Raw genomic sequence first — 18,571 nt, 5'->3', positions numbered from 1 at the left:
TGAAGTGCAAACACCTTAGGAAGGAGGGAAATATGTTGTTGGCTTTGGCCATAAAGAAACTATTAGAAGTAGCAATAGCCTTTAAAATAATTTTAAAATGTTTCAGTGCTGCTTGAAAAATGCCAAAAAAAGCTTGGGGTGGTGCAGGGAAAGTGCACTGAAATGCTGTGCTTCTGTGACTTTTTATTTTCCAGTCATCTCTGCCCTCAAATGTTCTGTCATGGTGCTGTATCACCTTCTCCTCTGTTGTGTCAGCTATAGTGTCACTCATGAACTCTGAATCAGTACTATTAATGTGAGTCCTCTCAATATCACTGCTGCACACAGTGCAGTGGGTTTTGATGGACATGATGTCATATAACAAAATCTACCCAAGCCCAAATTGGAAGTATGGAACACAGTGTGGCCGCGGCTCAAAATGATGGTCATAATTATTTGTATTGGAAACTTTCCACACCATGCAATTCTCTTCCTCAGCATAATAAACATGTTGAACCACAGCTCTATGTTTTATTTTATGATGTGAACAGTTGTTAACCATAGGAGTGAGGAGATGCCAAAATCTTACACAGCAGAAGATCCTAATGCTCCCACCTAGTGTGGCACTTAGGCTCTAAGTGCTGAACTTGTGGTCTGCTTCAAGTGAAGAGAGTTGTGTTTCATGAAATAGGGATGAGATGAGAAGGATGTGCTGTCTGTCACTCACAGAAGGCAGTCAGATGCGAGTTGATGTAAAAACAGTAAATATTCCTGCAGGAGAGAGAAGGGATCACCCAGAAAAGAATGAAAGGGGTCGGAGGGGAAGAAGGTCCTCCAGGTTTGGAGCAGGCTTGTTTTCTTCAACACAAAATACAGGTAGTGCCAGCTAGCAAAAATTTTGATGGAAGCAGTAGGGATGTGTCCACAGCAGCCTAACATGGTGTTGCCAATAGCTATGCTGGAGAACTAGATACAGGTTGTCATAGTTTCACCTCATTCCTTGCCAGCACGTTCCACTGCAGACCTGAGATTGCAATCATTGATCTAGAGCTGATTCAGCAGCTGAGACATTCAGTCTTGGGGAGCCCAGAACCACAGTTACGATAGAGTAGGGCTAGTTCGTCAGCTGGGCAGTGAAGTCTCCCATCAGCTCTTGTGCTTGGGTTGTAAGAACTGTACTGCAAGAGGTAGCTTGCAGGCTATTGCTGAGAAAGCTGCAGTCATGTTCCTTGCAGGTAACTATGGCCTGTGTGTACTTCGTGCTGTCTGGGGTGCTGGTGACGCAGAAGACAGTGGACTCTGACAGAGTCATTTCAGGACTCAGCATCCAATTTTTAAGAAAAGAATTTTTGAAAGGATCATTCTAAAACCAAAAGAAAGCAAGGCGAAATGCTGGTGGTGGGGGCCATGGCTGGTCCCAGGTCAAGATGTTCTAGTCTTCCAGGAGTTTACAGATGGTTACGGTGGAGCCCCTTCTGCTAATATATGAGTCAAAGGTGCTTGTGGAGGAAAGGGCAAAGCAGGGAGGCTGTGCCATAGCTCTGCAGCAGTGCCAGCTAGCTGGTATTTTCAGCACTTGCTGACAAAGCCAGGATCTCTGCTAGAGCCACGTGAGGGTCGCTCTCCTCCCTCCTGCCTGCACTGTCGCACAACAGGAAATTTACTGCTGGAGTGTCCCAGGGATGTATAAACATGGCAGCGGGAGCCAGCTGCCCGGTCCTGCCGTGGAGGCGGCCGTTTCCTGCGGGCTGGCCCCAGCTCCGCACGGGAGGTGGTGGTATGTCACTCTGTGCCACTGCCAACAGATTTATGGCAAAGACTAACCTTGGCTCTCAGGGAAAGCTGCTGTTTTTCTTTCTGAGTTTTCTTTTTTAACCTGCCTGCAGTGTGACTGAACCGATCGTCATCCCTAGGGCTGTGATTCCCACTTCCCCTGCTCCAACACAGATCTCCGACCAGTGGTGTGGTTAGTTAAGGCCTATCAAAACCAGTCTGCCCAGACTGGTTGTTCATATGGCTGGCTGTTCTAGCTTGCAGTCACAGGGCACATAAGCCACGCCTGTAGAGATGAGTCCCTCTGTTTTCAGGCTAAATTATAACCACATTACATGCCATGCAGTTCTTACTGAAATCAAGTACAGTCTGAGTCGTTAAGCTGGAACAGAATGAATAGACCACATCTCTGGGGCCAGCCGATGGCTTAAAAAACAAAACAATAAAAAAACACAACCCAAAACACAGCCGAAGAACTCTAAACCAACTCTGCTTTGTGTCCAGAGACCGAAACATAATTTGAAGTGACTTGCTCAAAATCTCTTCGTGGTGTGGGTAGCTAACGCCATCGGGTATTTTGTTTACTTGTCTACAGAACATGTTTCTGTTGAGTTCTGGCACTGCACATTGCTGCTTGTTTAAACATGCCTGGGAGGAGAGGCAGTGTGAAAACATGCTTTAAATCAATAAAAATAGTTGTAAGATGGAACAGTTCATGATCTTCAGGATCAAGATGTGTATTTTTTTGGTGAACTGCAGATCTCTGCACCTACTTTGGTGATCAGGAAAATATGCATGGCTATGGAAGGAAAACTGAGCTCTGGAAGAATCCAGCTCCAGGAATAAACTTAGTGTCTTGGACCTATTTTAATTAGATTCAGAGCTGTTGCGTGATGGGATAGTTAACTAACAGAAGTATTACTACTTTTTTTTTTTAAAGGAAAATTAGGGCTTTTGAAAATCTTAATATAAATTTTCAAAACTTCTGAGGAAAGATTAATTTTAAAGATTTTCTTTTAGTAAAAGCAGTTTAGAGGCTTAGAACATAAACTATTTAAAAATTTAAAATTTGATTTTTAGAACATCTTGGAGTGCATAAATCTTGTGCCATTTTTACTGAAAATATTTTAATGAGTACCTTAGATCTACTTACTTATGTACAGTCTCTACACATTGATAGCAATTCTAATGTAAACTAGCAATGTATGGTAAAGCTTTTTTCAAAACATTTCCCAATTTTTTTTTTAGGATGAAACTTCAAAACACTGAAACATAGATAACATCATGTGTTTCACCAATTCTAAATTAGGGAGCTCATGAAAAGGATTCTGAAGCTTAGAAACCTTCCATAGAGGAGAGAGTCACTTTTTAGACAAATTTGATTTTTTTTTTCTTTAGAAGCTTTGATTTTTGCACTTGCTGGGATGCTTTCAGATAACTCTGTTTGAAGCACTGAGGTTTGTTCTGTGTTATATTCATGTTTTCTCCCATACTGAGCTCTGGATGTGGTTAAAAAAAAAAAGGAATGCAGCAGTAGAGGAAAACCAGGAGAAGGGTAAAATCTCTGCAAACAAACCGCTGTGTATCACACAGTGCTAGCCAAGTCCAACAACCAGTGCAAGACTTAGAGCTGGATCCCAAAGCTTTGGAGCTGCAAAATTGCTTCCAATTTGTTCCTCCTGCACTCACAGGAAGAGACTGTGTGTTGTATGTCGTCATGTCCCCATGGGCAGAGTACAGGCCAGGTCTTTATGCACAGCATGAAGAAATAACACCCTGGAAAACAAAACAAGGAAGAAATGATGAAGAGTCAGTCTCACTATATTATGAAGTGAATGGACATCAAAATGCAAAACCAAGCTAGGCAGCTTCATTTCCCCACAGCCATGCATTTCCCTTTGGCTTTTGCATAAATAAAGAGAAAATATAAATTTCCAGCAAATAAAGAGCACCTTATTCTAGGAACAGCTTGGTCATCTGACAGTTTGAGCTGGAAGGTGTCCAACCCAATCGGTGCATCTCCTGTGGAGTACAGCACTGCTACAATCAGCGTGTTTTGGAAATAGCTCTTGATTAACAATGTTCGGTGGAGTGGAAGCAAAAATAATTAGAAAATATTTTAAAGCTCCCTTTGAATGTAATCCATGGGCAGTGATTTTAAACAACCTGTCAGCTTCAACAATCTCAGAGATGACTCATGCAAGGATAAGTTCAAGGGTAGTGATATCATTCCAGCACCTGGTACTGCTGTTAGCATGAGGAGGTGGTTGCTATGTCTTTAAACAAACATGTGCTTTTTTTTCCCTAGGAGCTGTAACTTGTCTTTTCAGTTTGTTTTAAATGAGCACAGAGGCACTTAGTGTTAGATCCTCAGGTAGTGAAAAGAATCATATCTGTGCTGATTCAACTCAGCTACAGATGTGCCCCAGTCCCTGGTTTGGGCTTTGCAGAAGCACCGACCTGACTCTAGTGGTGTTTCTGTATTGACTCAACAGGATCAGTCCTGAGCGTTGTGTCTGTGTATGTGCACATGTGTATGTGTGCACTCATGTATAGGCATTTATGTACCTATGTGCATGTATACATCTCTTAAGTCTGAAGCCATGCTTTGGAAAAAACAAAAGCTTTGTCCCAGAGCAATCGTATAGGGTAGTCTAAGCTGGTCTGTGTATGCTGGGGGAAGCAAGGGAAACCAAGAAAATATCCACACAGCCCAGAGCTCAAGTGAAGGTCCTTAGCCATAAGATTTGGAATAACTCCAACTTCACCTTTCCACACCCCAACTCTGCTTCTAGGTGTGACTGATGACTTCTTTATGTAGCTTGGGTATAGAAGGCTCTTACTATAATTTGAAGCCTCACGCTATGTATCAGAAGTATGCTTTCCTCTCGTACTTTTTACATAGACGGAGTAGTTCTGGTTAATCCTGATTTGGTGAGTGCTGACTTTTTGCATCATTCCTCTTCCAAAAGAAGTTGTGGGTGCAACTGTTCACAAACTGTTTGTGAAGGCCTGTATGAGCTGGTGCTGTACAGGTGCATTAAAACATGAGCATGAATGTGCACTTGTGCTTGTCATGAAATAGCATCAGAAGACAGGATGAGGCCGAGTGCTCTGGGGACAGCCAATAGTGATATTGTGGTCATATTGCCAATGCCCAGTATGAGACCTGATCTTGGGAGATGCTGAGCTCTACTGAGTTTATGCCTTGTGTGCAATCTCCATTTTCACTTAGTTTTATTTTTACATCCCATTCCATGGTGGCTGCCACATGATAAAGGTTTAGTCTCCTGGGTGTTTGAAGTCATTCAAGACTTCATCTCAGTGATGTGGCTTCTCACAGTGACCTATGACTCCTATTTTTACTCATCCCACTGATTACTGCTTCTCAGAATTGTGTGGACTGGAGTAACTGCTTAAAACCACCAAATTATACTTAATCCTGTGGGCATCCCAGTCTGTTGCCTATGAGATCGTATATAGCTTGGTGTGTGGACTGTATATTGTTTGGTGTATAGCACACAACACTCGGCAGTTATGGAAATACATTAGTTCGTCTGCGTTTTCTCCTTACAAGGCTATAATATGCTAGCAGTTTTTCCTCCATCTCTAATGCAATAACTTTGGATAGGTACATCTGTTCAAATCCAAAGTTTGAGTGTATTTTAAGTCTTAAAGGTAAGGCACCTCTTGATTTAGAGTACCTGAAAGGGAAGAAAAGAGGAATGCATCCAGGCTCTGTCATGTTTTCAAGCACCTCAATGATTACCTGTTTAGCAAGCACTTACTTGATGGTACAAGTGCTGTAGGAGATTGTGATGATTCCTCAAGCAGCTGTTCTTCCTGCTTCTCGCTATAGCACATCTTGATGCTTCTATGGTGTCAATGCCTCTGTCTATGCTCTTAGAAGACCGTTAGTGTGCTACTGCTGACACATCCAACACTGGTCAAATATTGGTGATATGCAGACGAGGAAGTTTGGGAGCTGTTGGAGTAGGATGAGGGGGAAACAAGGCATCTCTAGAGAAGGAAAAGCAACTGGGGCTGCTAGAAGCAACTTTGGCGGCTATAGGTGTTGGAGGAGAGGCTGAGAGAAATGGCTTACAGACATAGCCAAGGACCCTCTGTTTGTGTATCTAATTACTGCCTGGTCAGAGGGCTTTGAAAACAGAAACCTACTCTTCAACCTAGCTTTTAGCAGCCTGGAGCACAGGATTGCTTTCAACTATGCAGTAAGTGTGATCAGTTACCTGGTTATGTACTTGCTTTTTATGCCTTTGCTGTAAGGAAAGATCAGGAAGGAATTGCCAGCTGGTGATTCTGTAAATGGTCCCAAACATGCCTGAGATGCTCCTGTTATAAGTATCTGGCTCAGTGATGTGGCTTCTCACAGTGACCTATGACTCATATGCACTGCCATGTTTCTGACTTGAGATGTGTATTAGAGGCTGCGTCTAAAGGTTTCCGAGAGGACTTAGTCATTGGAGTGCTTGAATGGAGCCCTGCTGATGCTTGTTCTGCTTTTCTCCAAGGTACAAGATGGGTTACCTTTAGCCAAGCGAGCCTCTGACTTATTCCTCTCCACCTGTTTCACTTCAGTGGAAAGTAATTAATAACTTCAATAACTCTGTCAAAGCAGCCCAAGGGGAACTAGGTTACTGAGAAAATGTCACCTCAAGTTTCTCTCTGTTTCTGGATCCTGCATATACAAATACAAAGACTCTGCTAGAAGTGCAGTTTTGTGAATTACTCTTCTCAGTCTTGAGAAAACTAGAGACTTGTTTCTCACTTTAGCTGGCAGTCTTCTGCTTGTCCCATTATTCCTCTGACTCTGTTGCCTGTTTAGGCCGTAAGCATTTGAGGCATAGTTTGTCCGCATGATGTGTTTGTGTAACACAACTGGCCTGTGGTTACATGTCCACATCTGTGCCTGATCTGCAAAGGATATTGGTCCGTTATAGCTCCCAGCTGGCTGGCCTGGCTTTCCACCTCAAGCTGCAGAGAATCCTTCTCTTATTGCTCTGCTGGTCCCTGTTTCAACCCTGGTACTTGCCAAGATGGCATCTGCCACACTTGTACAGAGCAGGGCAAAACTGGCCCCGATGTCTGCAAGAAATGCCTTGACAATAAACATAATGAGAGGAAAAATTGAAAGTGGGAATCCGGCCTGTGAGGCTTGACTTTCGCTATGGGTCACTGATGGAAGTGTGTAACATCTGCCCTGCCAAGTGGTATTTTTCCAGCACCCTTTACTTTTTTTTTTTCCTTCCCCTTTATCAGTGTTATGCTGCATTTATAGGAATTCCCTCCCCTTGCCTCCAATGCTTCCAGACACCAGCTCATCCCCTGATAGGCTGCTCCTTTTATGTTTGCTCTCCCAGCCTTACCATTTCAACAGAGCAAAATGCTGGTGTTGGTTTTCTCACTGGGAGTGACTCAGAAAGGGGATTTGTGTGTGGCTGGGTGCCAGGGAAGAAAACACACTGTCAATATATATTAGTGCAGTGCCAAGCCCTTTCTGGGCACAGTAACTTTCCTCTCAAGGCTGCGGCATGCCAGGAAGGGAAGACGCACTGAACAGACAAGGAGGAGGCAAATGGGAGCAGCCTGTGCTAAAAACTGACCTGGCAAAGTTAAATCAACTACGTGCCCTTCTGCTGACACCCGGAAGGTACTTCTCATAAGACATATAAAGGTCTCTAGTGTTGTCTGGTGATTGTTCACATCCCACCTGGTAAATGTGTGCCTGCAGATTTCATGACAGATACCTTTATTCTCTTGCACGTGTACACTTGTAGGGTCCTGGAGGTGCTTTAGGTGGAAGATAAGCTAAATTATCCAGATGAGAAGAAGCAGCTATAGTATGCTGGAGTATGCCAGGCTGTTTCACCCAGTCCAGGTCTGTGGTCCCATCACACAGCCTTCAGGACCCCTGGGTGGGAATAGTATGAAGAACATGAAGGCTGGTGTTATACAGAAAAGTGATCTGTGGGGCAAAAGAGGCATGGAAATTTTGCCTAGTGTTAGTGGTGGAGTTCATGTTTATTATGGGAAGCATAGATGAGTTTAACATGTGAGTTTTCCTTGAGTTTAGCCCATTCATATTCAGGTCTCGGTTATTTGGCACTCATTCAGGGCCAAATTCGGATACTCTTACGAATACTGTTTAGTGCCTTGCCTTCTCTTGGTGCAATGGCAAAGGCCTGTTCTGCAAGTGCTCAGGATGTGGCAGCTAGTGTTTGACATGGCCAAACTTCCCACCTGCACATAATACACAGCAGGGGACATCACTGACAGCCCCAAGTGAAGAGTCATCAGGCAAAGAACATGTTTCTGAAATGGGAGTAACTTGTATTTCTGAGGGTTGATAGATATAATTTGTGGTGTCTACAGATGTGAGAGACAAGGACAGGAAAGATAAGATTATATTTTTCACTAAGCCCTGCTGGGAGAGAGGCAAGGAGAAAAGTGGGACTGTTCATAAGTGCGTTATGGCTCACAGGCAGCAGAAATGAGGATCTACACTCAGTCTCATGGGTTTTCTTACCTGTGCCATGGAAATGTATAATCTTGAACCAGTGGACAAACCTCAGCTTGAAAGAATATGTTCCACCATTTACCAGCTTCAAGAATGATGAATCTTAGTTATGTTTTCAAATCTCTTAAAAATCCTCAGGAGGGAAACTGCCAGGTACATTCCTAAATACAGAGTCCCTCAGTAGGAAAGCATGTATAAAATGTTTGGTTCTGCTTAGATTTAAAGGAAACATAATTACAGTAGTCTGTGTCCAGCATATAGAGGAGTGGAAAAGGGAAGCAATTTTGGTACCAGTTGATCTTAGTGCTGTAGACTGAGCTGCTGATAGTGTCCATGTAGCTGGCTGAGATAGCTGAAGAGAGCAGGATAACTTGGCAATGACTACAGACTCTTCAGGACCCCTCTGCAGGAGCAAATGGTAGGGACGTGGTTGCCTGCCAGCTTTGTATCTGAGGGGGAGTGGGGGGAAGTCCTGTGGGTGAGATGTGGGCAGCCCAGCACAAAGCCAGCATGCTGGTCACAGGAATGGGACTGAAAGGACAGAGTGAGCCACATGTAAGAACTCCAGATTCCTATAGATCAAGAAAAGAATAATAATTGCAAAAAAAATGCAGATTCTCACTTTGTTTCACGCAACTGTGAATACTTCTCTGAAACCAGCCATGAGATGAAAGCATATGAGAAAAAACAGTTTTCCAAAACTGTTCTCCAACTCATGCAGAGAGGAAATGCACAGTGTGTTTTAGAAGCTGGCTGAAGGAAATGTTCTTAACTTTTTCCTGTCTTTTCCCTTAGTGGCTTCTTTCCTTAACATCCCAGTTTTTAAGAAAAACTCATGTTATAATAAGAAAAATACAGTTCCTCTCTATTTTTAGAAATTACATAATTAAGTCTAATAAATGGTGAACGATGGTGGTCAGGGAGCTCAGATTGGCTTTGGATATTGAACAGAAATAGATGTGGACTTAGAATTATAGAATGTCCTGAGCTGGAAGGGACCCACAAGGATCAGCAAGTCCAACTCCTTTCACTGCACAGGACTTAACCAACTGAATATCCCATAAAGTGCATTTCTCTTCCTTTTTTTCCTCTTTTCCTGGAACTATTACGATTTCAGGTTTTGGGGATCATGTATAAATAAATCTGGCCAGCAGTCTTGGCCAGAAGTTTGGAAAGATAATTTCTTGCACTTTTTAAAGAATGACTAAAATTAAGCATTAGAAGTTTTACTGATAATGGTAAAACATTATTGGGTGATTTTTCTGTTAAGTTTCCCAAATGCTAAGCTAAGGTCCAGCAGTCATTGGAAAACAAGTCCCACTCTGAGAAGAAAAAAGAAAGCATTAAAAAAAAAACCTCGAGGGAGAAACAATTTGAACAAGAGCAGCAAGATGACAAAAATGAGGCACATGCAATATGTAAGCTGGCTTTTGGCAAAGTGTTTCCTAATTGCTGGCGTGTTGGTCTGTCTAAACTGAAGGAGCTTCAATGCTCAAGTAATTTAAAGCCAGACTGAACAAAGCATTGGAGGGCAGATAAATAATACGCAGGGTTTAGAGGGAGGATAAACACTGCAGGAGCCAAGAGAGGTTCCTCCATTTCTAAGCTAGCATCACCCTTGGACCAACTCCTTGGTACAGCTTTTTCTCAGTCTCGGCAAAAGGCTGGAGTGAGTGGGATCTTCATAAGCTAGCAGGCCTTTTGTCTTACCTGATAAAATAGGGGTCTTTTGAGTCCATTAGACTCTTGAATCCCTCTTAACTTGGGGGACTATAGATTGTACTTCAGCAAGGATACTGGTCTTTAGGAGCTAGTAAAGTGCGCACTAAATAAAACAAATCCTGTGTTGGCAGCCATAAATAGAATAGACTAGAAAGTCAAGGAAGGTATTTCAGTGTTTTCTGTTGGTTGGTACCAGAAGGGCTGAGTTTGCAGTGGGACCTAGCCTATACTATGCCAAGTATACACACAGACACTGGAAAGCTGGAATCAAGCCCTGGCCCTAAACTGGAAAGCCCAGGGATGAATTCTGCTTTCCCACATCCTGTAATATGCTCTTGGCCACAAAATTACTGGCTGAAATAGGAACAGAAGCCAGTCAGTGCTCTGACTGTTGTCCCCCTAGCTGGGGTTTTTGCAGCAGGCCCTGCTCAGGATGTTTTCACAGTTTCTGGCATATGAGGTTTTACAGGTGGGCTTTTCAGCTAACCACCTGCTTTTTAGGTTGTAAAGGAGTCTTGGAGGCTCCTTGGTGGATCTGTGGTACTGGGATTTAAAGCACGTGTGACAGCAGAAACTCGTGTACCTAAAGCAGTTGTTAGGCACAAGCAGACACAGAGTGAGCTTCTGAGTTTGGAAGAGGCACTCTGATACAAGCTCAACTGACCCCTAGATGGGGAGACTATTTATACATTTGCAATAGAAGAGAATAGACTGTACTGTATGTAACAGCTTTACAAAGTGTTTGAGATATAAATATACTCACTCTATTGGGTCCTTCTTCCAAAATGACAGCTCCCTGATGAAAGCTGTGTTCATGTCAGGGTCTATAGATCAAAGTCATATATAGAAAGGTTAGATCAAGGTTGTATTTGGCAAGAAAGTTCCCTATGCGGACACTTTCAGAAAGGCCAAATCAGATAAAGGCTCCCTCTCTTTAACTAGTGTTCAGAAATACTTGGAGAGGGGTATGTTGTATGCATGCATTGGATTGGCAGAGAAAGATAGCAACACCAAAAGCATTTCTCTCTTCTACAAGTCTGCCTGCTTTGACCTGGCTGAAGGGGTCTGTTGGTGGAGGAAGTTAGTTCACTTAAGTTTCACCCAGTGTTTACCCATCTCTCTGGCCAGCTGATATATGATCCCCCAAATGCAGACAGATCCTGAGTGGTGGACCAGCTTCTTTAAAGATGCTCTGCTGGTAGGAAAGGACCTTAAGGCAGTTGGTGCTTTTAAACCAGCCCTTTGTTGCAAAGGTCTCATCAAGTGAGGATTAGCTTCTGATTCATCTTTTCTGCTTCCCTGGCCGCAATATTCAGCATGGCATTTGGGGAGGAAACTTGTACACCATGCAGTCAGCTCTGTCAAATATCCTCCAAGGGGGCACTTAGTAACTGCTGGAGAATGGCACTTACTAAATTCTTTTTTCTTTTTTTTTCTTTAAGCCCCAACCCACTTTTAACATTTTTTTTTAATTGAATACCTTTCCCAGTAGGCTTTTAGCTGAGAACATCAGTGATGAGAATTGTCTCATCAGTTGTGGCCAGCAGTACCCTGTTCTGGCACCCTTGGCTTCAGAGCAACTGTCTTGCTGGGACATTGATTCCCTCTAGAGGGCATTACTCACACAGATGCATGTGCGTGCACACACATTCTCTCACGTGTGCACTCACACGCATGCCCATGTATGCAGATCCCCATGCATTGCCTTCCAGCTTCTATAGTGGTCAGCAAGAAGTGGAAAAAAAGTGTTTGCTGGCTTACATGTATGACAGTTGCCAGGCAAGCTGAATTTCAGCTGTTAGCAGATACAGTACTGATAAAGTATAAGGCCTTGGGACCTCTTGGCACTCCCCAAAAAAGAAATTGCAAACCAAATTAACCACATCAGGTGATGTGGCTTTACTAGATTAGAAGCTAAACTTTTCAAACACCTATGTTTTACTCCTGCAGTGTGTTCACAACATGAGTTGGACAGATGTCCTCTGCGTGCTTCTGTTTATGTTAAGCAGAGTAAGGAATCGCAGGGTGACAAGCATAGAACTGCTGAGTCCTGCTAAAAATGGATCTCTTCTAAGTGTATCTTCAAATTATCTTCCTTACTTAGCCATAAGGAGATGTTGGGTTCCTCATGAACTCTGATCCTAAATTACTGAAGATGTTTTGAAGACCTTGATATGTACTCGATCAATATTAATAAAACAGAGTAGGTGCACCTTCCTAATGGTAGTAGGATACTTGACCTCTGCTCTTGCTAGAGAGTAGCATCATGGTGTATTTATACAATACCAGTATAAACAGTATTTTCCAGAGAGCTTTACCACTTGAGCCAAAAATGTTTTGGAAACAGAAGCTGAAGTGTTCAGAAACATCCTCTTCATCTGAAACCTGCCATAAGTCACTTCAAGTCGGTGCTATCCAAATATCCTGTGGACATAATGCTAATGGACAGCTTGAAGCCAATGTCCCAGACTGTTGATGCAAACTACTAAGTTGACTGACCCAAATGAGCAGTTCTCCAAGGACTAAGGAAGCTTCAAGCAGGCCTGTAAGCACAATTTGAGCCAGTTGATAACTCGGAGCCTTTTCTTAGTAGTGTTTGTGGTCAGAGGTGCTGCGTACCCAGCTGAACCCATCAGGAGACCACAAATGCATGGCCAGGCCTTACATAGCTCCTGGGAACTGCTGGAGGGCTTATACAAACCAAATGCCCTGGGGCTCCTGCTTGGCCTACCTGCAGCAGATGGTCTCCACCAGGAAGCATCTGGAGCACACCCTTGGTCTGACAGTAACTTGCTGGCTCTGTGGGCTGAGGAAGGCAAAAGTTCCAAGGGCCTTGTGGTGCGGTCTTCTGGGATTTCACTTCTCAGCAGGCTGCTGCTGGCAAGAGCACACTTGTCGCTTCACTTCTGATGTGTGCTACTACCTCCATGTGTGTGAGGAGAGTGCCAGGCCTCAGCATGCCAACTGCTGTCTGCGAGGCAGCGCCATTGCGGGGGCTGAGCAGGTGGCAGCTCATCTCCCTCCTGAAGGGCGGTGTTCCAGAGGAAATTTGTTCCAACTTGAACTTAACCATTCCCCTTGTGTTACAGTGCATGTCAAATGGGACAACCAAGCCAATGCATGACCTGTTTTTTTTTCTTTAATCTTCCAGTCAGTAGGTTTGCCTCACCCATTCCCTCTTTCTTTTACAAACGTTCATGTTTCAAAATTCTCCCAGGGATGTTTGGTAATCATTTTTTTTTAACTCCTGGAAATGGTACAGTTTGGGAGTCCTTGAACTAGATCTGGTTTTCAGGCAGGCCAGCACTTGCAAGAGGCAGGTTGTTTCACCTAAAACTAGAACGAAGACTAAAGTTATAAGTTAATAAGCAGGGGTTTTATAGATACTGTGGTCCTTGAAGAAATTTTCTTGAATTTTCTCCTGTTGTGGCTGAAATAACCCTGTGCATTTGGTGAGAAGAAGCAAGGAGGTCTTCCATCTTTTAAGATACCAAAACAACCGGTTTAGGGTTTTAACAAGAAGGAGCAGAATAAATTTCAGGACTCATCACAGGAAGGACCTCTAATTGCTGAAATGTGGAACTTTTTGAAGGCTGTTTAAGGAGTGTGATAAACAGCAGTTCTCAGAGCTGAAATGCAACTATACAATGTGATGGAGAGTATTGTTGAAAGAGGGAAATCTAGCTGAGACAGTTGCATAAAGGACTGGATTAAAATCCCATAAAAGTCAGTAGGCATCTTTGCTTAACTGAGGACTTGGGTTAAAGTGTGCTTCAATCGGTCCCCAGATCAGAATATGCTTGAATTTTTAGATACTGTAACCACAGATCTCATTTTATTGAACTTCTAGACCCACCTTCCCTCTACATCCAACCAATGAAGCATGGGGATGTAGCACAGTAAACAAGACAGGCTAGTGACCAAAAGACCAGCATCCCTTCTTCAAAGCACAATTTTTTTGAGGCAGACCCAAGAAATCCTGTAGATGATAATGGAACAACCAGGCTAAAGGTGGAATTTTCTTTCTAAATCAAGTTCTTATTCATAGGGTCTAGAGTACACAAACTTAAGACTCTAACTTTTTCCAACACCTACTGCTTGTTTCTGAATTGATATCCATGTTTCTAACTCGTGGTTTTGGAGAAGAAGAAGATAATTTTATTTTTTACTTCAGCTAAAATGCTTGTGATGTAAGTGAAGACTTTAATTGTTCTTGCTTCCCCCATGGGTGCATGACATTGTCAGCTTACCCTATGCTATTGTCTAGTCTGTATAGCTCTGTCATGTCCCCTATGATTTGTCTTTACCTTGAACTGTGTAGGCCTTTCCTTCATGCCTTTGTGTGGAGGAATCTGTCTCATATTTTCATTGCCTATTTCTAGACTCTTTCCAGGTTTGCCACAGGGTTGGAATGTGATATTTTTGGGCAGGATAAACTATCACTAAGAATTGAACTTCATTATTTAATACAGTGATGAATTGAACTAGAATGCTGAGCGGCAAAGAACCAAGGAGAGAGAGATGCCAGCAGTTGCAGTACTTCATACCAGCTCTAATTACTGCTATCAGTTTATATTCAGATGGATCAATTTGGTCTCCAGGCCAAATCTTTTCTTTGCATAACCCAAATGAAGGCAATGAAGTTGTGCCTTGGATGAATCTCATGTCTTAATCCCAACTGCTCTGCAGCTGGCAAGATGTCTCTATTTGTCTTGCACATTTGCCTTGTCCCTCTCAAACCACATTGCTGGATTCTATGTGGTTTTTAATGGACAAGGGTGGAAAAGGCTTATGTCACCATTGAGGGTGTATATTATGCACACCTGAGAATCATGGAGACAAGACTTGGTGGAAAGGGAGTGATTGCTGTTGGGGCAATCGTGGTTATTTCACATGGGGAAAGCTGGGTAGGTGTGCACGTGCTAGCTACTTGGTACATGGAAGGAAGGAATATGCAATTATGTGGTAGTTTGGGGCAGTTGAAGTGTATAAAGAGGATTGCTGATGACAGCAATTACATTTTCCTAGCAGATAAGTTAGCTCCAGATTGCTGGATGAGTGTGCAAAGACAATGCCTAGCCTGAGTTTCAATTCTCTGAATCTGTCTTGCTTCTTCAGGTTTTCTTCCATCTGCCAAGTATGTATTTTGAAGGAGCGTATGCACTCCTCTCCAGAGGAGAAGTAGATCTGCAACCTGTTGGACTCCTGCTGGAGTGCCATTAGAGCTAGCGAGGAGACTTCCTTCTCAATTCTGACCTCACAACCCTTCCACAGGGGCTGGCCAGGAAAGTCTTTGGCTTTCATTCTCCTGCTAACAGTGGCTGTGCTCTATTAATTCTCTTTTGGGTGACAGCCATTCCCTAAAAAGAATGTTTTCATGATTAAGGCCAGCCTAATCTAGTCAAATTTTGCTGATTTAAAATATGAAGGATGGATCCCTCACATGGTAAAAATTGACATAGTGGTATCCAAGTCACACTGCAGATCTGGTCCATCTGTTTTAAGTGGTTGCCCCTTGGGTTTGTCTCCTTGATTTACAAGTGGTCCATGGTTTTTACTCTTGATTTCAGGAGTTGGAGGGCTTTGAATTCACCATCATCCTACAACAGCAGCAGTTGTTTTTCCAGGACTGGGAAAACTTACTGTTTCTCTGTGAACCTGCCAAGTTGATACCCTCCTAGGAGCATCTAACAGCAACAGCTGTAAAAATCAGAGCGGGGAAGGAATCAGTCCCTCCGCCAAAAATTCTAGATCACCTTTCCCACCCTTTCACTCTTGCTAGGTGCAAGGCTTTTATATGTCTTCAGGATTTCCTTTCTAATTGGCTTTCTGTAGTAGGTATGGCCCAAAACAATTGAAGGCCATCCATTATTTCATGGGGCTTTGGAACAAGGCCTTTCTTGAGGACCAGATCCTACTTTCAGAAACCAGGCTAGGCTGTCTGTGGAAAGGGGTGTTGGAGAATGGGGAGACACTTGGCTCCAGAGTAGCACCTGGCACCACTGCTTGGAAAAGTTTTTGGGTACTGAAGTGCCTGCCTGTGGGGAAAGGAAAAATGATACCCATAGCCTTATACGGTGGGTCTGCCCTCCCTTGCCCATCTGGGTGATGCAGTGTAACTCCTGGGGTGCTGGACAGTAATGCTTGCTGAGTTCAGGTAGCTGGAAGAGCATCGTAACACTCTGCCCTGTCCCACAACAGAACCACACCTTTCTTTAGTGAAGAACCTCCATTTCCTTTTGGAAAAGTTTGCCCCTCCAAGTTATTATTTTGGCTGTGTGTCTGAATTATTTTTGTGTTTATATCCAACTTTTGGGGGGTAAGAGGGGGGAAAAGGTAGAGTTAATCACCAAGCAAGGTCCAACCTCCATCTAGCTGATTCTTGCTTTTAAGGAAATTAAGTCATATTCATGTGCAGTGGTAATCCAGAAATGTGAGCTTCTGCCAAGACACTTGTTTACACAAAGCTTAAAGGAGGTGATGTTTGTGTGTGCCCAAAGCTTGAGCGACTACCTTACATTAGAAAGAAGGTGGCAAATGTTTCAGCCCTGATCCTGTTGAGACAAAAGCTCATCACCAGCAAAACCAATATATCCCTCCCATCCTGATGTGCCAGGAGCACACAAGGCAGCCTGTACTTACCCAGCCTTGTTTGCTGCAAGTAATACTATGAATTTCTGCCATGCTGTCCAGCTGAGATGAAAGAGTGATTTTAAAACACCTTTTGAACTGTTTCCCTTCCATTCTGGCTAGTTTGTTTGGTATGACTATTTTTGTTTAAAAGAAAAAAAAGACAAATCAAAACAAAGAGAAAGTACTATGTAAAGTTGCACTGGAAGCATGAACAGGGCTGTTGACTTGCTGGTGCAGTCTGTGTTTTATAACCATGAGAACATTGTTCCTGTTAACCACTGTTTCCCTTGATGTATGGGAGCAATGAAATAGGAAATATATTGCAGTGGCTGAACAGCTATTGACATCTTTCAGAGACTTTTGGAAACATTTTTAGAAATGTTTTGCTTTATCTGGGTTATATTCTTTTTTAATTGGGAAATAATGGGAAAATTGAATCTGTGCATTATTACGGTTGGTCATATTGCTTTTTTAGCATTTTATCATTGCTGTAATCAGGGCCCTGGAAAATGATGTGTTGTAACAGCATCTTTCTTTTATTGTTATTAGCTGTACCACTGTTTGGTTTGTTTGGTACTTCACAACTGAACTTAAGAAATCAGTGATGTTCTCCTTTATTACCATTGGAACTAGATAGTTATAATGTAGCATCAAAGATCTAGGGGATAATTTTTATGAGGTACCACTGACAAACTGTACCAATCATCGATTAACAGTTTTGTTTCACCAGTCCCATCAGTCTTAGTGGAATCCATCATATTATTTAGTGAAGCTGCTAGAATTAAAGAATTCTTCAAAATGAGAAGAAATTTGTAGTGGGCCTTACCTGCTGCCTTTGTTCTTAGATATCACCCTATGGGCTCAAGCAGTAAGTAATCATCCAAGATCTTCACCTGTTCAAGAACAAGCCAAGATTTTGTACTGAGGTGAGGAAAAATGCCGTGACTGTGAAGATAGCTTCCTCTGAACACCAGGACTTGCAAGACAAATTACACAGCAACTCTGAGGCCAAACCATAAACTATATTCCCTTGCTGACCTCAGCTTCTCAAAGTCAGCTTTCAGCATAAACAAGTTCAGGAAAAGCAAGTTGCTCAACAGGAGACTGTGCGTTTACTAAATCAGCATCTGCCCTTGCACCCATTGCTTCCTTTTTGGTAAATTGAGGAACAAAGTACTCTGAAAAAGACACTCTGCTGGAAGCTGAGTTGTGCTGGAAGCTGAGTTGCCTGGAAAAGGCAATGGGAGTTTATTCTGGACACTTGAGATGTGTAAACGACTCTGTACTTAATAAATGTGGCAAATTAATTGCCAGCTCTTCCTCGTGTCAAGCTGGTTTTCCTGGTTCATCTACATGACACCAGATCTGCAGATTCTGTAAAGGCAAAAACTATCTTTTGAGAAGTGGGTTTTGCTTTTGTAGAGGAAGTAAGAGCTGATTTCATAACTTTGGCGTCACCCACTGTTTAGCTTGGTAGACACACAAAGATAGCTGGAAAACACTAAGGCTGCTCTGCAAAAGGCACAAGAGTGCTATTGCCAAAATCTGTTGTTACATCTTCAGAGCTTCTTCCTTATTTCTCCTTCTGCCCTCATCCCAAAGGCTGAAAACAATTAACATTTCCATATTTTTTTAAATGAGGAGTATTTAATTGATTGTTGTTCAGATACAAAAAATTTCAACTATGTACTGTAGAGCACTTCATGAGAACAAAATGGCACTGAGAGCAGGGAATGTTCAGCAAAGACTTCTTTAGCCCAGCAGAAAGCTTTATAGTAGGAAAAATGGTTTCTAATCAGAATAGGAAGGAAGAGGTGAAATTTTGATCCATATAGAAGAAAAATATTCTGGAGAGGTTTTCAAATAAGAAACGTCAACATAAAATGTCAACACTACCTAGCAAAATAAAGGTGCCCAACATATCAA

The 18,571-nt window shown here is 42.7% G+C and overlaps 1 long non-coding RNA gene across 2 annotated transcripts; it reads right to left on the bottom strand.

Moving 5' to 3' along the window:
- Positions 1-502: 502 nt before the first annotated feature.
- On the bottom strand, positions 503-17,647 carry LOC135313820 (uncharacterized). 2 transcript variants are annotated; one of them, XR_010373312.1, is made up of 4 exons: positions 17,472-17,647; positions 12,744-13,348; positions 10,776-10,836; positions 503-3,528 (listed from the first exon to the last, which is right to left on the bottom strand). It is a non-coding gene; the product is annotated as an uncharacterized LOC135313820 (long non-coding RNA). The 2 variants fall into 2 exon arrangements; XR_010373311.1 differs by lacking the exon at positions 12,744-13,348.
- Between the last annotated feature and the right edge of the window lie 924 nt (positions 17,648-18,571).

Source organism: Phalacrocorax carbo, chromosome 6, assembly GCF_963921805.1.
Source record: "Phalacrocorax carbo chromosome 6, bPhaCar2.1, whole genome shotgun sequence".
NCBI lineage: Eukaryota > Metazoa > Chordata > Aves > Suliformes > Phalacrocoracidae > Phalacrocorax > Phalacrocorax carbo.
Note: the sequence above shows the minus strand (reverse complement) of the source record. Positions and strands in the feature narration are given on the sequence as shown.